Genomic DNA, 22,373 nt, shown 5'->3' with positions numbered 1-22,373 from the left:
CATTCTCACATGGAACAGGCTTTAAAAGAATGTGGAGTGTCAGCACTTACCGGTTAATAAATAAGGAAGGAATGTGACATTCTTGGCCTGCAGGATTTGCCAGTGTCCCCTTTAAAGATGTAATCAGAACTCTGCAGACACACACACACCCTACCCCAAACCAGGCCCATGTATTATGAAGGCAGGGTCCAGCAGTTTCTTTCTTGCATGCGTTTATCCTCTTAAGGCACAAACAGAATTATGGAGCTGTGAGGTAGAGACACTGCGGGCTGCATGGAGACCACGTGCATACTGGTGTCTCAGCTTAAATGCAACAGGTCTTTCTGTGAGGCTGGACTACCTAAAGTGAATTTGTTTGTCTGTTTCTACTACCTGTGCCAGATTCCTCAGGAAACTGAGTTTCCATCCCATTCGATAGCCACGGTTACTGGAAATTCCAGGGCCTAGACAGGATGGCTCACTCGTCGCTCCCCGTCATTCTTTGAGTTCTAACCCTACAGGTGAAGGAAGTCCATGTGGTTTTCACTCTGTTCCTTTCCACATCCAGCTTTGGCATTAGATGGCCCAACTTCCATTGACATGAACGGGAGTTGCCTCTGCTTATTGCCAGAGCTTTCATTCCTATGAACCCCTGTTGACACCATAAGCCTCCTCCTGCATGCGCCAGGTTTCGAAACCAACACTTCCCCTCTCTTCCTGCCCCAAGGCGCTCTATGCAAAAACTGGCATTTAAGAGAGGTAACTCTTGTGCCCTCCACTGATGCAGGCACTCAGGAGGCCTCGGATGAAACTTCCAGAGAAAAGGACAAACAAAAAGAACATTGTATATGAAATAGGCATTGAAACTACAATCCAACTCTCATCCAAAAAATAACAGCTGGGACTTCTCGGAACAAGGGAAAAGAAGGAAAAAGACAAGTGTGGTTAAGTTTGGGCCTCCCTTGTCTGATCACAGTTGTTGACTCTTTTCTGGGAGTAGCAGAGGGGTGGAGATTAAAAATCAGCCAGACCTAAAACCCAGCCAGAACTATTTCCACATGCCAATAAAATACTGTTTGTGAAGGACTGTTTGGGGCCTCGTGCTGTATTTAAAACAAAACAGAAGGGATGGGAAACTCACCCAAGCAGAGGCTGAAGTTTGGAATGAACCATGGTGCCTATGCCCGGCCTTTCTTCTCCTCTAAGAGGTTTTGGAGAGGTGGGGAGAGGATTCCTACATTGTGTGGCCCTCCCAGGCCTGACTCAAATGCAATTCCTAACCAAGTAACTGTGCAGCATAGATTACAGCCTGCTTAGTGTGTGGCTCAGTTTGCTTGGTGGCCTCAATCTTGGGGAGATGGGCCACAATCCGTCCTGAGCGCTGAGCTGACACCCGCAAATTCAGCTCACTTGTGTCTCTAACAGGCTCAGAGCCTAGAAGCGCTTGAGAGAGGTGGGGGGAACCACCAAAGAGTTAAAAAGCTTTGTTGCATCTGTGAAGCCAAACATTCCAGCTGGCCTTGCCAGGATGCATCTTCGGCCTTATTGTTCCCTCCCAGGAACGGGCCTTTTGCTCATTCAACTGTGTTTATTTCACAAAACAAACTGAAGAGCAGGTGGGTTTGTTTCTGAGCCAGGCTGGAGCTTGGTGGTGGAACTTGGCAGGGCTGTGAAGGAGACAGTTGCCACGACAGCCTGGCCTGGTTTGAAACGTGGCGGGTTATTGAGTCTGTTCAGCATCAGCTGTCTGGATGTGGCTCCCCCTGTTTTCTCCCTTTTAGTCACCGTCGAACTGTTCAGGTCAGAGAACTGAGTAAAAAGGCTTTAAAAGATACACAACGGGCCCAATTCAACCCTGCTCCCTTTGAAGGCAAGGGGAGGTTTGCTACTGATGTCAATAGGACCAGCCTCAGGCCCAATTTGCAGTGAAGAGTGGCTGATCAAAGGCTGGGAAAGGCTTTTGCTCTGGGAAGTGCCTAAGACAAACGGCTCAGAATGCTTTGCATTTTCAATGGGCATGACTGGGTCTTCAAGCTCTTCTTGGCACTGGCCCCTGCTCCATTGCAGACCTGGTCTTGTGGTTACAGTACTGGGCTTGAGACTCTGATCTGGGTTCAGCTTCCCGCTGTCACAGACTTCATGTGTGACCTCGAGCAAGTCACTTCATCTCGCTCTACCTCAGATCCGTCACCTGTAAAATGAGGATGTAACGCTACCCTTTGGCTGTCCAATCAGTTTATACTGGAAGCTCCCTGGGGCAAGGATTGTCTCTGACTGTGTGATTCTAGAGTGCCTAGCAGAATGGGGCCCCAAGCTACTGGAATATAAATAACAAGGCAGCCTTGCACAGTGATAGCTCTTCTCCATTGTGATGGGTCCTGCTTGGATGGCAAAAGTCTGCAGACCTGGACCCTACCAAGCATGCTATATAGGTGAGATGACAAGGTCCGATTCACAGAGACAGATGTTTCCTCTGGGGACTGTGGGCCTTCCAGGCCGCTGAAGTACATGGTACAGCTTGTATGAAATTATTAAAGGTGACAAAGGGTGGTGAAATTCCCTCCTTCTGCCATCTGGATCCTCACACCTCCAGGCGCTCACTGCTGCTTCCAAAGGAACAGAGAAGTGCATCCGTCAAAGAGTTCGTGACAGGAGGGCTCACACTGGGGACAGCTTGACACAGAGGAAGCCGGGTCTAGTGGTTAAAGCACAGGATGGGGAATCAGGAGGTCTGCGGTCTATTTCCTGCTCTTCTGCAGTTAAGCACCTTGACTGCACTGTTAAGCAAGTTGCTTAACTGTTCCGTGCCTCAGTTTCCCTGGGAGGGATTCTCCCTTCTCTGCTCCAGCCCATGTATGCTGCTGTGCAAGGGGGCCAGGGAAGAACTCCTCCCATGCAGAGACCGTCCCCGGTGCATGGGGAGGAAGGGGGAAATCTCTGTAGCACATACGACTATGGAGACTCGGGGGTGTCACTTACTCACTCTGTGCAGCACCAGGAACCTGACCAGCCCAGAATCCAAGGACACACAGGTGGTTCAGAGCCACCCTCTGGCTTCACTCTACACTCTAAAACTGCCAGGCCCTGCTATTCTTGTTAACTTGCCAGGAGCCCAAGGGCTGCAGCCAGTCTGAATACAAGGGAGCAGACTGGTACCACCTCATCTATAAAACAGAGGTCTTGCTTTGCAGCCACTAGCTAGGCTGCTTGGATCCAGCTGGGCATCTCACGCTACAGCTGCAGCCCTGGGAACAACAGCAGGAAACTTTGGGCCAGAAAAGCCCGGCTTGGATAAAACCTTTAGCTCTTCATTGCATCAGCACAGAAAGGCCACTGGCTGACTCAGCCCGTTAGCTGCAAGTTATCACATGGGCGCTGGAAAGGCAGGTAGAGTAGTGGGAAACTGTGTTATCTAGTGAGTTCTGCTAAGGCCTTGGAATCAGAAAGGGCCTCGAGTCACCGGGACCTCAGGCAAGTCATTTAACTTCCTCGTTACTTAGTCAACCCACCTGTAAAATTAGGAAAGAGCAAGGACCTGGCTGGAAAAGGAAACAGATGCTGCCCCTGACCTGAGCTGCTATAAACTGCCAAAAAGAAAACTAAGGCATCTTCCCTATATCCCCGGAGCAATCCATCTCAGGGAGCTTAAACCCGAGGGATTGCTCGTTAGAGTCCAGGTACAGACCACACCCTGCGCTTAGCCCTGCCCACTTCACTGGGGTGCGCACATACTGCTGAATTCAGAGGGTCGGTGCGGTGCAAAGCTCTGGGATGTCCTTCTAATACCTGTGAGCTCTGGGCTTTTCCGCACATCTTCAGGAGAAAGAGGATACCTGTTTAATATTAACCATGATCACGCTCATTTCCTTATCAGGTCGACACTGGATGCTCAGCATCTGTTAAGCATCACGCCACCTGTGACACTCAGCTAACACTAATTGTTGCTTTAATAGAGCTTGTAATGGAATGCCCCCTGCCCAGCGGCTGGTGAGCTGAGCCTTGGGAAGTGACCGCGCCGTTGCGGGGAAGGTGGGAGTCTCCATGCACTCGGTTCGGGGGACTTAATCCAGACGTTTCTCTGCTCTACACTCATACCACTGCTGTCTCCAGGAGCTAGTTGCCACCTCTCTCTATTGTGCTGGCATTTCATCTCTCCCCTGCCCTCCCACACGTGTATAAACACCTCCATACCCTATACCTTCTACTCCAGCTTTGGCACGTAACAATTAAATGATACATAAGCAAATTCCCTCAGCTTGGAAAAGAGCCGTTTGCCGTAACTCCTTTGAAGTCATCAGGGATTAATTTGGATCAATAAATCCAGCCTCATGAGTTTCCCAGGCAACAACCACACTTTAGCCTTCAATTTGAGACTCTCCACGCATTTTAGAAACCCTCCCAACAGCCCAGCTACGTAGGTATTTATTATTTTGTATGACTGTAGCACTTAGAGGCCCCAACTGAGCTCAGAGCCCCTTTGTGCTAGGCACTGTATAAACATATAGCAATAGCGGGTCCTTGCCCCAAAGAGCTTGCAGTCTAAAGAGATGAGACAGACAAAGGGTAGGCAAAAGCAAGTATCAGTATCACCATTTTACAGCTGGGAAACTGAGGCACGGAGAGATTAAGAGATGTGCCCAAGGCCACACAAGAAAACAGTGACAGAGCTGGGAAATGAACCCAGTCTACTAACACTCACAACACCCTCTTTCCTCTCCTTTTAGCATAATTATCCCCACTTTACAGTGGGGAAACAGGCACAGCAAGGTTAACTGACTTGCCGATGGTCTGACAGCCAGACAGTGGCACATCTGGGAACAGCACCTAGCACTCCTGACGCCCTCTTGTACTCTAACAATCAGGTCTTACACTTCTTATGTCTGGACCCCTTGCGTGTGTCCTGGGCATGTTATTGCAGGTCTAACTCGAACCACAGGCTGCAGCTTAAATAGGTGAGCTGCAGCAAAGCCGTCCTCTAGACCCGCCACGAGGAGCCATGCTGAGACTGTCTCAGCTGGAAGTTGCTTCTTGCATGTCTTACAGAGCGTAAAGCTATAGTGGATTGTGACAAGGATTGTACAGTAAGCCGTGCTTTGAACAGCCACAATGCACGGCTCGGCCATTAGAACAATGGGCAGTCACTTGCTTTAGACTAACTGATATTTCAGTTGCATAAGCATTTTCGGAACAGTAGTTTAAAGGGCTTCAGTTCAAATGGCAGTTCTGAGTCACTGCCATCCCGTTATCTTGACTCAACCAATTATGACTTTAATCATTCCAAGAATGTCTTCAACTTTGTTCCATTCATTAACATTGTGAAAGAAAAATCTAGCACCAGCCTCCCCTCTGTCCTATTACAGTCACTACTGGAGCTATAGCTTTGTCCTCTGCAGCTCCGACCCTCTGGAGCAGCCTTCTGCTTCTCCATCCCAATGATCTTCACATTTCATCAGAAAACAAGAATTAAAATGCTCCTCCCTTGCCTCTACTTTTATTCTCGCTGCCCATTATTTCTATTCTGTTCAGGTTCTTATACGGCGCTCATCACCATAGTATCCGAGTGCCTTCCAGTAGTGCATTAAGCAACGTGACCAACAGCTGACATGTGTCTGTTCTCTCCGCCTCTCCCCAGAGGGAGAACGGTGCGCAGTGGAGAGTTTTGCTTTGAAATTTATTGTAATATAGACACACGTACGTTAGAGAAGCCAAGGTCAAAGGATGCATCCGGCATTTGGAGCGGACAGTGGGGAGGTCTGTGAGGGTCCTTCGTTCCTGGGGGAGTTAATTCACCAGTCTTGGGCTGACTCCCAAGAACATTCTGTCCAGGGCTGCCCGGGCGGGGGGGACAAGTGGGGCAATTTGCCACAGGCCCCGGGCCCCGCAGGGGCCCCCACGAGAATATAGTATTCTATAGTATTGCAACTTTTTTTTATGTAAGGGGCCCCCTGAATCCTCTGGGCGGCCCTGGTTCTGTCTCCTGCGCAGACGAGCTTTACCCTTATTGTGCAGAACTGTCAACAACGGCCTTCACCCCAGAGCTTCAGCTGATCTTTCAGATACCCTGGGCCCAGGCCACTGAGCACTTAGATAAGGACTGAGACACTCAAACTTGATTCGCTCTTCTATGAGAAGCCAGTGTAGGGAGCGGAGGACAGATGTGATGTTTGTGGTAGCCCAGGCGGGTTGCTGAGAAGACGCGCTTTGGCATTTTCTAAGTGCTGAAGATTTAATGCCCAGGTATATTGCATTGCTGTAGTCCAGCTGAGTGGCGAGAATAATTGAGGCGGGGTCATCGTTTGCTGGGATGGAATAGAGTCTCCTAGGTAACTGGAGACGGTAGAAAGCATTACTCGCAGATGTTGCAATGTGATAACAGTGCCAGGAATCTAAGCTATGGATCTAATGGACCAGGTATGGATGGTTTCAGAGTAGCAGCCGTGTTAGTCTGTATCCGCAAAAATAACAGGAGTACTTGTGGCACCTTAGAGACTAACAAATTTGTTAGTCTCTAAGGTGCCACAAGTACTCCTGTTATTTTTGCAGGTATGGATGTGTACCTTCAGACAAAGAAGACCCACGCTGTGGCAAAAACTCTTCAAAAAGCTTTCTTCTGCCCACCAGCATCATCTCGGTCTTGCTCAGGTTAAGCTTCAACCTGCTGTTCTTTGTCCATGATATATATCATCCAAGCACTGGGCCAACTTGACAGTAGTGGGGGGTTTGTATGTGGTGAAGGATAGGCAGAGCTGTGCATCGTCTGCATAGGATTGGCACTTAACTCCATGTCGTCTAACCAGGAAGGATGTTAGCTGGCATGTAATGGAGACTCTTTGGGAAACTACAGTATGGTGGGTACAGTGAGTTTTCAACTGCACAAAAAGAGCCCTCAGTGAAGCAAACACTCTTTGAGCAAAGTATAGATTGAATCAGACTTTGCCTCATAGAGTGTCTCACGCTGCCACGGCCAGGGCGTTCCAGTGATGCCTGGCCAAACAGTTCCAGATTACTGATCTTTTTCCCTTTAAAGAAAAACAACTTAGGAAATTCAATTAAAAAAAAAAAAAAGATGTTCAAGGAAAATTAAAAAGTTACACAATTAAGCACTTAAGGGATGCACATAAAACTCTGCTCTCTTGTGCATACACTTCTTCAGTTACATGATCACATGCTCTTTCTCACATAACGCAATATACTATTTTTTCTCCTGCTTTGAAAGATGCAGCTTTTAAGATGGAGAGGAATAAAGCAGGCTTTTGCAGGAGTCCCTGGCCTCATTCACTATGTATTTCTGTGAGAGACTTTCATAGTCTCTATTTGTCTGGTATACACAGAATGATACAAACGAGGAGATGGTGCTTACATGTGAATCTAAAGTTGCAGAAAGAACTGTATTATCCTATTTTATTTTTTAAAATGGTATGTGATCATGTTAAAGGCTGCACCTTAATGCCAAGAGAAGGTTGCACGTGAAACTTTCTCTGGCATACCCTGACTTTCGAGTACTTAATTGTGCAACTTTAATGTTCTCTTTGGGGTTTTGATAGAATTGCAAACAGGGCTGGATTCATGGAATTAATTCCATCACCGGGGTCTGGTGCCTCTAGCGCCACTCTTGCAGTTTATACTGTCACTAATAGAGCTTCCCTGAATTAATTAGATTACTGCAGCCTCTTATGAATCACTGTAATGGGAGGGAAGCTGAACTTGGCCACCAACTTCTGCTGGCCTTTATTATACACATCCCTCACCCTAAGGCACATGCCACGGGCACATGGCAATATCTGGAATCCTAGGAACTGCTGTTCAGGAAAAGGGACACATGTATCTATCTATCTAAAGTAATAACCCCTGGTGTGACAGCATGCCACAGAAAGCCTCACAGACAGGCTCCTCTGTGAACATCTGGGGAAAGCAGAGAACTCAACGCAATAACAAAACCCAACAAAAAACAATGAGCAGTACCTTCTGATTATAACAACCTAGTGTCCTAAGTAAAGCTGGCTGGCCAACACATGCACACAGCCTGCTGAAGGTGAGTCAGATTCACACATAACAGATCTCCAGGCCAGGGGTTAGGCGATTGGGAAATTGATGCTGGAAAGAGCAAGAAAATCACATGTTTAAATCTCAACAGGAACAGTCGTCCTGCCAAGGAAAACTGACCTTCAAAAATCAAAGAGATTTTTGCTCCAAAGCACCGAAGTCACTTTTGAAAACAGGACTTAAGCTCTTAAGTCACTTGGGCCCTTTTGAAAATGTTACCCAAGATCGTAAAAGAACAAAGTCCTGGGGGGATAGCCAAGATTCTGTGATATTTTGGAAAGAGCAATAGGGGCTTAACCAGTAACCTGGGCCATAATTTCTGCTCCTGCTGTTTGCTAGTTGGTTGCTGCCCTCCACCCCAGGGGTGGCTGCATTTCAGTGGTGTGCTATATATACACTGTGACAGGCATTGGAAGTCTTTAGGGGGAAGGTTCCAGAGACACGTAAGCTACGGTTACCAATATTGCTAGATCTGCAGGTGTGGTTATAACACGTTGTCAATGAAATGTAGGGCTGGCATTGAGATTTAGGGTCTTACGGTTCAGGATCAGAGTTTTGGTTTTAGGGTGACGTCAAGAGCCCAGCAGCATTTCACTCCCATGATGAGCAGGCGTCCGGTTTGCCCGGGAGATAAAGTCATCTTTTCTATGCTGGCGATTCAGCAGCAGCAAGTCCAAATCCCTTCCAAAGTAAAACCCCAAGAACACAGCCACAAAGAGCAATTCCCCGTTGTGGTGTGGGAGTGAGATGCCCGAGATACCATCTAATTCCTGAGGCCCCATCTGTGCATGCGACACCAGTCCATGCTACGTAGACTCTCCTGTGGAGAAAACTCGTGCCTTTGCGTGTGAAACCAGGGCCAAAATCGGCTTTCCTGCCTGGCTACTGCAGGGAATGGAAACCACAGCAGTGTTTCACGACCACATTAAACTCAAATGTTCCCAGCGTCTCAGGTAGTGGAGATCCTGCCTGGCACAGTGCCACAGAGGCCAGCGCTGTCGGAGAGGCTATTTCAGCCTGAAGGGCAATTTACCAGAAATGATACAAAGGGAGAATATACCGCAGGGCTATTAACATTCCTTCCGACAATGGAGATCCTGAGCCTTTACAAATCAAAGAGGCAATATTTTGCCTTTCCTTCTCTCTTTCCTTTTTCCTATAAAATTAAAAAGCTTTCAGCTATATCCTCCCTGGCCAGGAGGGTGGTTTCATTTAGACTCTCCCACCCCTCCCCCCACCATCCAGGGGGCTGTGGTGCAGCTCAGCTGGTGGGTGGGATGAATAAAGATGGATTTATAGCCTCATTCTATCCTAAAATTACCCCTGTTCTTTCCTAAACTGGCCCAGCTTCCCCACCCTGAATTGGCCGATCAGGATAAACTTCTATTTCCAGTACTTAATTTTTGCCCCGGCACCATTAGGGTTGGCAGTTCGTAGCCCTGGCACCTCTGGGCTTACGGCCAGCAGCTGCAGCTCTCCTGCCGCCCAGCCCTACAGGCAGCGCCGCTACCAGCAGCAGCGCAGAAGTAAGGGTGGTGATACACCCTACTATGCCACCCTTACTTCTGTGCTGCTGGCCGGGGCTCCATCTTCAGAGCTGGGCACCTGGCCTGCAACCGCCACTCTCCAGCTCCACAGCTTGAGCACCGACCCCTTTTACATTACAAATTAAGCACTGCCTATTCCAATCCATATGAGCCAGGCAATCTCTCCTAGGATGTTTCCTATTGAAAGGTGGCACAGTCAGTGTCTAGCTAGTTAGGTTCTAGCTAGACTCCAGGGTGGTTAGGCCAGGCCTTATTCCTTACAAAAAGAGGTCACGGTGACCATTTACTGTAATAATACTGTATTCTTACGGCTATCCTAGGGATACATGAAGCTAAAGCGTGGCCTTTTGGCAGTGAAGACTGAACCTTCGTTCACGATGTATACATGAAGCTAAAACCAAAACACACTGTGCTTATAATCACAGATGCCCTTTGAAGCTCTTTGCTTCCAAGTATTATTTCCATTTTACAGATGAGCCAACAGAGGTGACTTACCTAAGATCACCAAGCAGGTCATGGGCAGAGCTCAGAAGAAAACCCAGATCTCCTGCCACCCAGCCCTGTGCCTTATCCCCATGCCACATTATAGGGGCCTTAACTGGTTTGGGGTGAATGGTGGTCCTTGGTTTTCTTATGGCTATGCCCAACTGATGAAACGACTTCAGTTGCCAGAGCAAAGGGCTTTCTCTTCAGCTGAGTGGAAGCAGAGATGGCTCCAGGGTGGCATGTACGCATGCTGAAGGGTAGGCCTGAGCGAGTGTGTGGTGTGATGGAAGATCAGGCTGCAGCAGCATCACAAATGCTAGGGCATTATGGCACCTGCCACTTCTGAATGTGTATTTTGAAAATATCTGCCATGATGTGGAAGGTCACGTCTTTGCCCCTGAGCACTGCGTCACCTCCCATTTGCTGCGACCTGCTGCCTGTGGCTACGCAGAACATCATGTTGCAGCAGAGGCGAGAAAATGACCTCGACTCTTATGGACACGATGGGCCAAATCTATCCCTGCTGTCTCCTGTACATTCCAGCACAGAATCTCCCATCCCTTAACTGAGGCACAGGGCCCCGCGAGAGGCCCAGACACAAAGCTGGAGCTATGCCAGAGTCCAAGCCATCGCCCTCTTCGAATACCATCCTTACTCCTTGAAACACAGTTTCAGACATTTAGCCAGCTTACAATACTTCAAAACAGTCCCCTGATTTCCAATTCACGGAGTGCCAGCACTACATACCCTAGGACGCCTGGCACCACACAGCTCACTTTAAAACCCTCAAAAAAAACTTTTTTTTTTTTTTTTGGTTTAAAAAAAAGGGGGGGGGGTAATAAAATATCTTATATTTATACTTCAAAACAGCTTATTTGTGTAATTGCCAAAAAAAATGGTACAATGACTAATTAGCGAGCTCCTGCTTCGTACCCTGTAAACAAATGTATTTGTAACCAATTTGCAAGCACTTTGCATAAGGAGCCCAGAACACTCGTGCCTGTTTGATGCATTTTGACATTAATTTGATAACAGTGGCTTAACAAGGAATCCAGGCTCCCTGGCTATAAATATGCCGCTTTTCCGTTTCCTTTTATCTGCACAGTGAAATAATGTTGTTTTTCCCCCTGCTGCAATAACAACCATCCAGCCCTTTCATGAATGCCCTTTATGTCCTTTAGCATTTTCGAGGTATTTGTTCTGCAGACAGCAAAAGGCTTTTTTAAAAAATATATATATATTTTTTTAATTCTTATATATTTGGGGGAAAGTGGTGCTGGTTCTGTGATAATGGGGCTTCTGGGAAGTGCTGCTGACAGCCTTGTTTGTTCAAAGGGAAATACGTCTCCATCCATCAATAAGTTCTGTGCTTGCGCTATCAATCTCATCTTCCTATCCCCCGTCTTCAGGGCATTGGCCTGCCTTCCTCACTTGAGGCTTTACCAGGAAGCAAACAAAACAGGAATTGGAGGCCATTGGAACAAGAAAACCAGCATGAATGGTAGGGAATGATGATCAGATGGAAATATCTGCGTGTCAGAGCACTTTGCACCTGGCCTTTGATCTCAGTCACTAGTGTCCTTGGAGGCTAGGGCCTGAGTCCATCCAATGGATGCATAGGAAGAGCCAGAAGGATATGGCATGAAGATAGCCAAGTACAGCACTGCAGGCAGATAGTCAACATCTCCGGTAGGATCTTCATCCTTCAGCCAAAGGTGGGGGAGCGGATGTGTGGTAGGAGATCCTGGGTGGGTGGGGACGGGACTACTGAGAGCAAGGTTGCTGTCCCTCTAATTCTACTGGTAAAACCCCTTTCACACTTCGGCCACTGCTTGTGCCAACCACTGCAACCACCTTCTGCTGCTCCTCTCTGGCCTCCCCTGTTCATCTCATTTCATCCTCTTCCAACCTACCTAAACTGCAGCTGTTGAAACAGTCTCCCCCTCCTGATGCTGGGAGCACATCACTTTCTTCTTCAGAGCCCTTCCCAGGCTTCCCCTCTCGCTCAGTATCCAAGTCAGGCTCTGCAGGGCTCTGTATTGTCTATATCTCTGCTCCCAATTCGTCCTACTTCCTCCCAGCCAGCTCCTCCCATGTCTCCTGCCCGCCTGACCACTTTGCATCGTTTTCCAATGCTATTCTTTGTACTATCTTAATGCTGCCTGTTACACAGCAAACTCGATGTTAATCTGCATAAAACCACCATAGCACCTCAAGATCCTAACCAGTATCTCCTCTTCCGATGCGAACACCTATGCATAGTAGGAGACAGTCCCTGCTTCAAAGAACTTACAATCTAAATAGACAAGACAGGCAAAGAGTGGCAGAAAGGCAGCATCAATGTTGATAAATGCAAAGTAATGCACATTGGAAAACATAATCCCAACTATACACATAAAATGATGGGGTCTAAATTAGCTGTTACCGCTCAAGAGAGAAATCTTGGAGTCATTGTGGATAGCTCTCTGAAAACATCCACTCAATGTGCAGCGGCAGTCAAAAAAGCGAACAGAATGTTGGGCATGATGAAGAAAGGGATAGATAATATGACAGAAAATATCATATTGCCTCTATATAAATCCATGGTACACCCACATCTTGAATACTGTGTGCAGCTGTGGTCGCCCCATCTCAAAAAAAGATATATTGTATTGGACTTGGAAAAGATTCAGAAAAGGGCAACAAAAATGATTAGGAGTATGGAATGGCTGCAGTATGAGGAGAGATTAATAAGACTGGGACTTTTCAGCTTGGAAAAGAGAAAATCATGACTGGTGTGGAGAAAGTAAATAAGGAAGTGTTATTTACTCCTTCTCATAACACAAGAACTAGGGGCCACCAAATGAAATTAATAGGCAGCAGGTTTAAAACAAACAAAAGGAAGTATTTTTTCACACAACACACAGTCAATCTGTGGAACTCCTTGCCAGAGGATGTTGTGAAGGCGAAGACTATAACAGGGTTCAAAAAAGAACTAGATAAATTCATGGAGGATAGGTCCATCAATTGGGTAGGGATGGTGTCCCTAGCCTCTGTTTGCCAGAAGCTGGAAATGGGCGATGGGCTGGATCACTTGATGATTACCTGTTCTGTTCATTCCCTCTGGGGCACCTGGCATCAGCCACTGTTGGAAGACAGGATACTGGGCTAGATGAACCTTTGGTCTGACCCCGTATGGCCATTATGTTCATTAGCCCCATTTTACAGATGCAGAACAGAGGCAGACAGAGATTGACACATGCACATGTGTTTGGCTAACCTGTTCGTAAAAACCTCCAATGCCAGGGATTCCACAACCTCCCCAGGTAATCTGTTCCGGTGTTCAACTATCCTTAGAGCTAGAATTCTTTTTCCTAATATATAATCTAAAGCTCCCTTGCTGCAAACTAAGCTGATTACTTCTTATCCTGCCCTCAGTGGACACGGAGAACAATTGATCACTGTCCTCTTTATAACAACCTTTTACATATTTGAAGACTTGCAGCCCCGAGCCGTCTCTTCAGTAGACTAAACGTGCTCAATATTTTTCAGCCTTTCCTCCTAGATCATGTTTTAATTCATTCAGTCTGGGATCCACTCTAACCCCCAGATCCTTGTCTGTAGCACTGCTGCCTAACCAGTTATTCCCCAATTTGTATTTGTACATTTGATTTTTTTCCCCATCTTTATTGAGTTTCATCTTGTTGATTTCAGACCAATTCTCCAATTTACTAAGAGCAGGTTCCCCGGTTAAACATCTTGGGCCAAATTCAGCCCTGGTGTAACTCCACTGACTGCACTGACCTCCATCTAGGGCAGGGAGTCCCAAACCTTTTGCCAGCACCAGCCCATTTTAATGAAGTATTTCCTGCTGGGACTCCAGATAGCACGGAGTATGCCATTTAGAAGAGCCAAATGGAACCCTCTGCACTGTGTAACCTCGTACATATGGGGCATGCGAGGTCATACGGTGCAGAGGACCCCCATGTTGTAGAGCAAAATGTCATCCTCCCTGCATTGTGACCTCACACACACTGTACATGCAAGGTCTTGGTGTGCGGAGCAAAATGGTGTCCTCCACACACTAGGGATTACCATGACCCCATGTGCTGGTGGTGCAACCCCATTTGGGATTGTTACCCACAGTTTGGGAACCATTGATCAATGGCATATGGGCGCTCTCAGCCAAAGAATCCGGTCTTAGAAATTCACTGTCCTTGAGGGTCCACCAGAGCCCATTTCCTCCAGCCTTCAAGACAGGATGCAAGACATTTGTTTCAGTAGCTCTACATTCTAGTTTTGTTGCCTCCTTAATTTTCTGTTTGAAAACCTGTTTTGAATCTGCCATGGTGGGTAACCATTGCTACACAAATTGAAACAACAACAGGAAGTTAACACACGCAGTCTACAGGACCCATTCCCTGTACCAATGCAAGCCCCATAGACTCATTGCACTTTTGAAATAGCAGGTCTGTTCCTCAGAGTGTATGACAACACGAGAAGCCAATTCAACAGGATGGAGACTGGGAGCAGATTGCACAGAAGGCAGAGATAGAAGAGACTTCGATCATCTCCTCCGTCTTCTCACCCATGCGGGATTGTTCCCTACCTTGCACAGCCATTGATAAGAAGCTGAGTTTCTTTGTGCATAGCCCAGGCTGCTTTCATTGCCAGGTGATTTATTTTAGATAGTTAGATTCATTATCTTGTCTGCAGATACTTTTCTGAATGTTCAGGTCTCCTTCCAAACAAAGCTCTGTAAGTAAACATTTGTGCAGGCCCGTTCCTTGCTCCTGACACCCTGACTTTCCCTTGGCCTGAGAATGCCGGCCCTAATCTATCATCTTGCTCGGGACAGTGCCTATTTCTGAGCCAGCCAATAGTCCCAGTCCAGTGAGACCCATTAAACAAGATAGACCTCCACATCTGGAGCTGTTTACCAGTCACACAAAGGAGTAATTATAAAGAAAAGTGGAGGGGTGGAGCGTGCGGACAGGCTGCTGTTAATCTGCGTGTGTGGAAGCACATCAGCTCAGATAAAAAAAAATAATTAAGGTGAGCCCCTGCCTGGCAGGCATAACAACTTTTCCTGTCTGGAAATTTTATGAAAGAGGCACAACCATCTTCTCCCACTCCACCTTGAAACATACCAACCTGTCCTCCTGCTACTTCATCTGGAGAGTGATGAGAGATCTTGGGGCCTTCGCTCAGAGTAGCTGTACCTAGAGACTCACACATTCCTTCTCTATCACTCCCAAAGGGAGCTTTCTTTGACAAGCTTCTTAGGGCAGATAGGTGGGCAGTGAACCAGTTACATTATGATCTTTACCTAGTGCTGGAATCTAGCTCCGAGTTCACCTTTTCCTGTCAGTTTGACCTCCCGGCCTTTACTTGGAATCAGACTCAAGTGGTGAATCGGTAGCCTTCCTGAATATTTTTTATTCCATGTCCTAAACAGTTGGATGACTGATGGGATCTGTTATACAACTACCATGTTCCCCTCTTCTCCAAAAGTAGCTGCAGAGCCCCTTTATCTCCCTTACCCAAGTCATGGGACTGTTAAGAGACTTAGTAGCACAGAAGTGGCTGGACAGAGTAGAACGATAGTCAAAGGTTAGAACAGTTCTGCTCCCAGGTGGGCCTCTCTCATGCTAGGCAAGTTACTTAATTTCTGTGCATGTTTCTCTATCTGGAAAATGGGAGTGTCACCCCATCTTGGTAAGGTGCTCCTAGATAGTCTGCTGAAAGGCACTATTACCAGTACAAAATGTGAAGGCTAGTTGTTTCTAGGCATATGTTTCCTTTCCATTTCATCCTAGTGGGACTCCCCCTCATTTGCCAATACATCTGATGCTAGAGTTGCAGGCTAAAATGTTTCAGTCATTTTTCCCCCAATTCCTCCTCTCAGATTATTAATGCTGAAACAATGCAGCAAACCTCAGCAATAACGCTTGGCATTCTGTAATAGACTCAGACAGCACATTCCTTTCTCAGCCTCCTCCTCTCTTATCTCTTTTCCGCTCCCCGAAAAGCACATTTAGATAAGTTATTGGAATGATAAAACAAAACCATAACTTAAGCATTTGTGAGTGAAATGTAGAGGAGGCTCCTCACGGGTTGCACCTTAGGTCAAACCTGCCAAAACGGCAAAGGAAAAGATACACTCTAGTTCAAGCAAGTTATTCTGGGGAAGTTCCATGGCCCGTGTTACGCAGGAGGTCAGGCTAAATTAACACATGTTCCTTTTGTCCTTATCAGAGGGGTAGCCGTGTTAGTCTGGATCTGTTAGTCTAAGGGTACGTCTACACTTACCGGAGGGTCCGGCGGCAGGCAATCGATGTTCTGGGATCGATCCCGGAAGTGCTCACAATCGACGCCGGTACTCCAGCTCGGCGAGAGGAGTACGCGGCATCGACGGGGGAGCCTGCCTGCCGCGTCTGGACCCGCGGTAAGTTCGGACTAAGGTACTTCGAATTCAGCTACGTTATTAACGTAGCTGAATTTGCGTACCTTAGTCCGAAGTGGGGGCTTAGTGGGAACCAGGCCTTAAATGTGCCACAGGACTCTGTTCCTTTTGTCCTTAGAATCTATGAAAAAGGTCACAAACCATGAGCCACTTTCAGGAGACTTGCCTGTGTCACTCCCTAGTGCTGTTCCACCAGATGCAAGATGCTCAACATTCTATGAGCTTGTTTACAAACAAATTTACATCGGTTTAGTTAAACTGGTGAAATACCAGTTTTAAAACAAGTTTAGCTTGCCCCGGAACATTTAAACTCAAGTAAGCGAGATACAGTTCTGCTCCCAGCTGGGCCTCTCTCGTGCTAGGCAAGTCACTTAATTTCTGTGCATTTAAATTCAATGATTTAAGCATGTGCAAACATGCAGCTACATCATTTCAGTAGTTTAAAATCACACCTTTAGTGAAACAGGCACAACTCTGATTGTGGACCAGGCCTCAGACATCTGCTTTAGCAAACTTCATAGCCGTTGGTCATTACTGGAGAAACAATGGCTGAAGCTGTAGTATAGACAGGATGCAAGAATCCTTACCACCCTGGTTACAGCTTGTATGTTGTTCTACTGAAGACGGATAGAGGCTGCCACCACTCCAGCTGTTACCATGTATGAGGAGGACTTGGTACAGTACTCCAAAAATACCCTTCCATCCGGCTTAGACAGTTGATGTCACATACACCGTCAACAACCGACACAGGCTCCTCATGAAACCAGATATCAGGATTCTATCTGATGTGGCAAAGAAGAGGTTATGGACCCAGAGGTGCTGATACAGGTTAATCCTCATCCAGTTGGGAGGTCACAGAAAAAGATTTGATTAGTCGTGATTCAGACAGTTGATTATGTTTAACGCTTTCACCATTTCATTGTATTTCCTGGTTTTATTTATTATATTCTAGATTCCCTTCTCTCTGCAATGATCTCAGGTTAAATGAGTCTCTGAAATAAGGATGCTGTAATTTCACTCAACTACACAAACTGACTCCTAATACCCCCTGGGTCACATTTTGCTGCAGTCAGATTGGTCAGCTCCTTCCTGTACTGGCGAGCGTGCTTGCAGGGACACTACATTAATAAGCAGATCTTTTCAAAGAGGTTCTCCCCTCCAGCTCTGGTAACAAGTACATAGGTCTGACAGTACACATTATTTAGCTTGGCCAGGGCATGGGGACCAAGTGGCTGCAATGCATTACTTAATCTACCTACCCACCTTGAGAACTTGGGCTCAAATTTAGAGTAGGCAAAGTTCATATGCAAGTTACAGTCTCAGCTTGGTGCTAGACAGACACAAGGGGGAGGATTTTCAGGACTGGGCATGTGAAGTCACCATTGTTCTGCCTGCAATAGTGCATACACCAGTTAGCAGTTACAAGTTTAACTGGTCATTTTGTGCACAACGTTACTGTGATTAGGTGCATTTTTGCATCGGTAATTCTGAAAATCCAGGCTTGTGCCATAAAAGTCTAAAAGTCTGGGAGTCAGGACCTGTCTCCATTAAATACATAACTGAGCCCCTAACTGCAAACAGTAGGGGTGTTCCAAGTCAAAACTGAAGTGGGTTAGCAGAGCTGTGTCCGAAAGCTTAGAACATTCCTACCCACAACATGCTTGGCTGTAGCCAGTACCAATACGGTCCTAAACATACCCATATAGCTTCTCTTTAACTTTAAACACAAAAGTGGGCCTCTTAGCAACATGTTTCTTTTCCCCCCCTCTCGTCGTTGTTGAAGACAATAAAAAGGCAGGAGGCAATGAACTGGACCTGTTTTAAAATCAGTTTCACTCTTTATTTGAAATCTTTTACATGCCACAAATGTACATGAAAAATTGCACATTGGTTCACTATTATGAACAAAGAGCGAGCTGTAAATACAAGTGTAAAACAAGTGCACAGATGGAGCTGTTAAAACTGAGGAGTTTGTCAGTCATTTGCAAACAGGCTGCTTGGGTTCCTGGTGTCATTTAGCACATCACAGGCTACATCTTGATTTTGGGAGCCACCTCCTCTAGCTTTCATGTTATTGGTGTAACATACGTCTTCACTCTCATTGTAACACAATTCTCTTACAGCAAGCTGAAACAACGGTTTCAGTAACAGTTATACCAAAAAAGTGGGTGTTACTTAGAGACCAATTGCTCCTTAAATGTCTTTTTTTTTTTAAATTCAACATTTTGACAACAAAGTTTCACCCTCTGTTTATATAGGAGTGAATCTAGGAGATTCTCAACAGAATAGGGACTTTACAATGACATTTTTCAAAGAAAGTTCTGACAAAAAACCATTTCCCTGGCAGCCTTGGGCAGACTTGCAGCTTCCACTTCAAAGGAGAAACTTCAAAAACAAATCCGATGTACTAATGGTTTTGTGCTACATTACTTAATTGTCATACAGCTAATTAGCAATGCCTGATTTCACATTCTCAGTACATAGAAGTTGTTCACATAAGAGGGGCTACTTACAAAAAATAAATAAATAAAACAAGGCACCAGGCATCCAGACTCCTGTGACAGTAACATAAAATGCTACACTTGAGCATTTACAAAGCTAAAATAAAAAACATTTAGTAATTAAACCTAAATTGATCGGCCTTCTTTCAGATCTAGGAGTTTTGAATTTCCATGGGGGGTGGGGGGGAGGGATGTATGTATGTGTATATATATAGTGCTAGTATGTTGTAGATCTTTTACAATTCTAATTATTTCCCTATCACCAAGTAAGATCAGGATCAATAGATGGTACAAACTGACCCCTCTCCCCAAGCGTCAGGAGGAAATAAAAGAGCAAGGGAGAAGGAGAAGTGAGAGTGTCAGAGGTCAATGCCACTGAAAACAATAGATATCGATGTCTCCATTCATTTCAAAACAGCAGAAAGGTCAATGTCTCCCTTGCTTCATGTTTTATGGCTGAGATCCTGCTGCTAACAGCAACCATGTTAATAGCCAGGCATCATCCATCCTTTTATCATTACTTCTAACCAGGTTAGCCATTTTGAAAATTCAAAGGAAGCTGGAAAGCAGCCGCCGAGGGAGGGAGAAGAGGGGAGCTGGCCTGGAAATTAACGGAAGAGATGTTTTTCATTAGTGTTAGAGACTGCATCTCCCCCTACCTGGGCTCTGCTTCCTTCTGGTTTGTCCCTCGCTGCCCCCGAAAAAATGAAAAGGGCCTGAGGCAACGTCCCTTCGCTATTAATCATTATTCCCTCTACAACATCCCAATCGGTTTCTATGGAAATGATTCTCCTGCTAGAGAGCCTTGGCTGCCTATGCATCTAATCGAACAGGGAGGCAGCCTACGGACTCTGCAACGGAGAGAGAGATTTTCTTCTGCAATAGCCAAGTCATGTTCACGTTGCTCCTTTTCCAGACTTATTCTCCTCCTGGTAGGAGTGTGAAAGGCTTTGGCTGGACACGGCATCAGCCAGGATCAGCACTCCCATGAGCAGATCAAATAAGCTACCGCATCACCTGGAGTATTAATTTTTTGCTAAATTAAGTATCGGGATTTTGTTTCTGAAGTTACGAGACCCCACTGCAAAAGGTGAAAGGCTGGACCTACAAGGTGCTGAGCACCCACAATTCTCACTGGGATAAACAAGAGTTGAGGGCTCTTGGCAAGCCCTATAGTAGCACTCATCTGCAAGACTTTCATCCCTTCCTCTCAATACGAGGAGAGCAATGGAGAATTCCTTTAGCCCACAGTCACCAGCAGTCATGGGGCAGCCCGTTGCCAGCAGCAGGGTAAGTCCCAGTAACAGTCAGCTAAGGAAGGTGACCGCCGCCTATGGGAGTGTTAGTAGTATATGGCTCATGTGGCCTTTCACGGGGAATGGAAATGCTCAACAGCAGTTTCCATTGTTGGGAAGCTCCCCAGTGCCCTGTTTATTCTGTGTTTTTAACTCTGTCACCTGAGACAATCAGGATATTGATATTGGGATTGCAGCTGGCAGCACCAGGACTCTGCTCCACCTTGGGCCCGTTAGGAAACTCAAGACAGCTGCTCTAATTCATCCCATTTTCCCCTCCTCCTAAATTAGCACTGTCCTCGGTTGTTTGTCCTCCAAGACGGACAACACTTTAGAGCTTTACAATAGCCTAATGTGACCTGGGAGCCAGATGGGGGACTTGAGGCACAGAGAGGTTGAACAACTTGCCCAAGATCACACAATGAGCAAGTGGCAGAGAGGAGACTGAAAACCAGCTCCCAGGCTGATGCTCCAGCCAACAGATCAAGCTGTCTCAATTCTCTTTAAACTCTTTTCTTACCGCTGAAGTGCCACACCGCAGGGTGACAGGTTAGCATCACTCCCAGCACTCGGGAAACCTGATGACGTGACATATTGTTGCTGTACCATGAGTGGGTGGGAGGGTTTTAAACAAGGTGCTAAAAGAACCCAAACAGAGCTTTGCCAAAAGGCAGAGGAAGAGACTAACAGGATTACATTCCCTTTAAGGTGCCTTTTTTCAACTCATTTGATCCAGTCAGCTTCTCCTTACCAAAAGATAAAACCACTTTAAAAAAAGCCTAGAACCCACCAGGCAGCAGGAATGGAAAGCCATTTTGTTAAACATGTTTTGGCAACAATGATCTTGTGACTGTAACTTTTAATTTAACTTTAGCATCCGATCCAGTTAGCGTCAAAATGCATCCATCCAAACACTTGCAAAGAACGGGAGTTTGTGGCCTACCCAATGGTTTGCTAGCAATGGAGCCCACTGCCAGAGGAGCGGTCAGAGTTCTGATCTAATAACTGGTGCTCCTTCACTGTCCGGCAGGGACCGGGAGCACCGCAGAAGCAGCCCCTGTGGGAAGGGCACCTGATGCGGTTCAGGGTGCTCAAGAGAACGGGGTCAGTCAGACAATTGTCTCATCCACAGATGGCAGGGAGGGATTTTTGGAGTGGAGGGGATGGAGAGTAAACAAAAAAGGGCATTTTGTGTCAAAGAAAAACTAGGAACAAGAACAACGACAAAAAGTCCTCCCCAAAAACTGCACATGGAACCTTAATGCTGACTATACTTTGAATCCCATATACTTCTCTGCTCAGAACATATGGTGCTATGTTTAATAGCCCAGCACTGCCAATTGGGGACTATTAGGGTGGGTTCTTTTCCCAGTGTAAATGTTGCAGAATATAAATTGTAATTAACACCGATGCCAAAATAGCACTTAGAGAAAATAAGCACATTATTAACATCTGGTGACTCCTGCCTGGAGTGCAGAAGCAGCGGAAATTCTCACTCACACTCAGGAGGCTCTGTAGCAGGGATGCAGAGCACGGTCCCACCGTTTGGGGGTGAGGATTCTTTTCGATCCCTTTAGCATAACCTGAGGTGCGACTGGCTGGCCTTTCCTAGCCCTTATTCTGAACGTTGCGGTTCATATTGAGAACACAGACCTGCTCACGTGAATACAGATGTCTAAGCATCATGCCATGGGCAATACAATAATGGTCGTATACATACTTGATAAAGGGATCCACTCCCATTTTACCTAGAGGTAGGAAAGAATACAGTATCTCTTTACAAAGGAACTGACCTACATGAAGCATATTTTATCACACCAACACAGTTTTTAAAAGAAAGGACTAGGAAAAGCATGGACCTATTAGAACATACCTTTTTGAACAATAGAGCCAGATCTGAATCGATTTTTTTCTGCCTATTCAGCAGATATCACAGAAATCAGATCCTTCCAGCAGGAAGAAAATGGGAGCTGGAAGTTTCCTCGTAACTAGAATCCATTGAGCCATCTCTTAACGGTGCCCCATTGCTTGTTAGAAAGAGAAATCCCTGCTCAAGTGCAAAAGGGTTCTTACCTAT

Source organism: Emys orbicularis, chromosome 10, assembly GCF_028017835.1.
Source record: "Emys orbicularis isolate rEmyOrb1 chromosome 10, rEmyOrb1.hap1, whole genome shotgun sequence".
Lineage (NCBI taxonomy): Eukaryota > Metazoa > Chordata > Testudines > Emydidae > Emys > Emys orbicularis.
Note: the sequence above shows the minus strand (reverse complement) of the source record.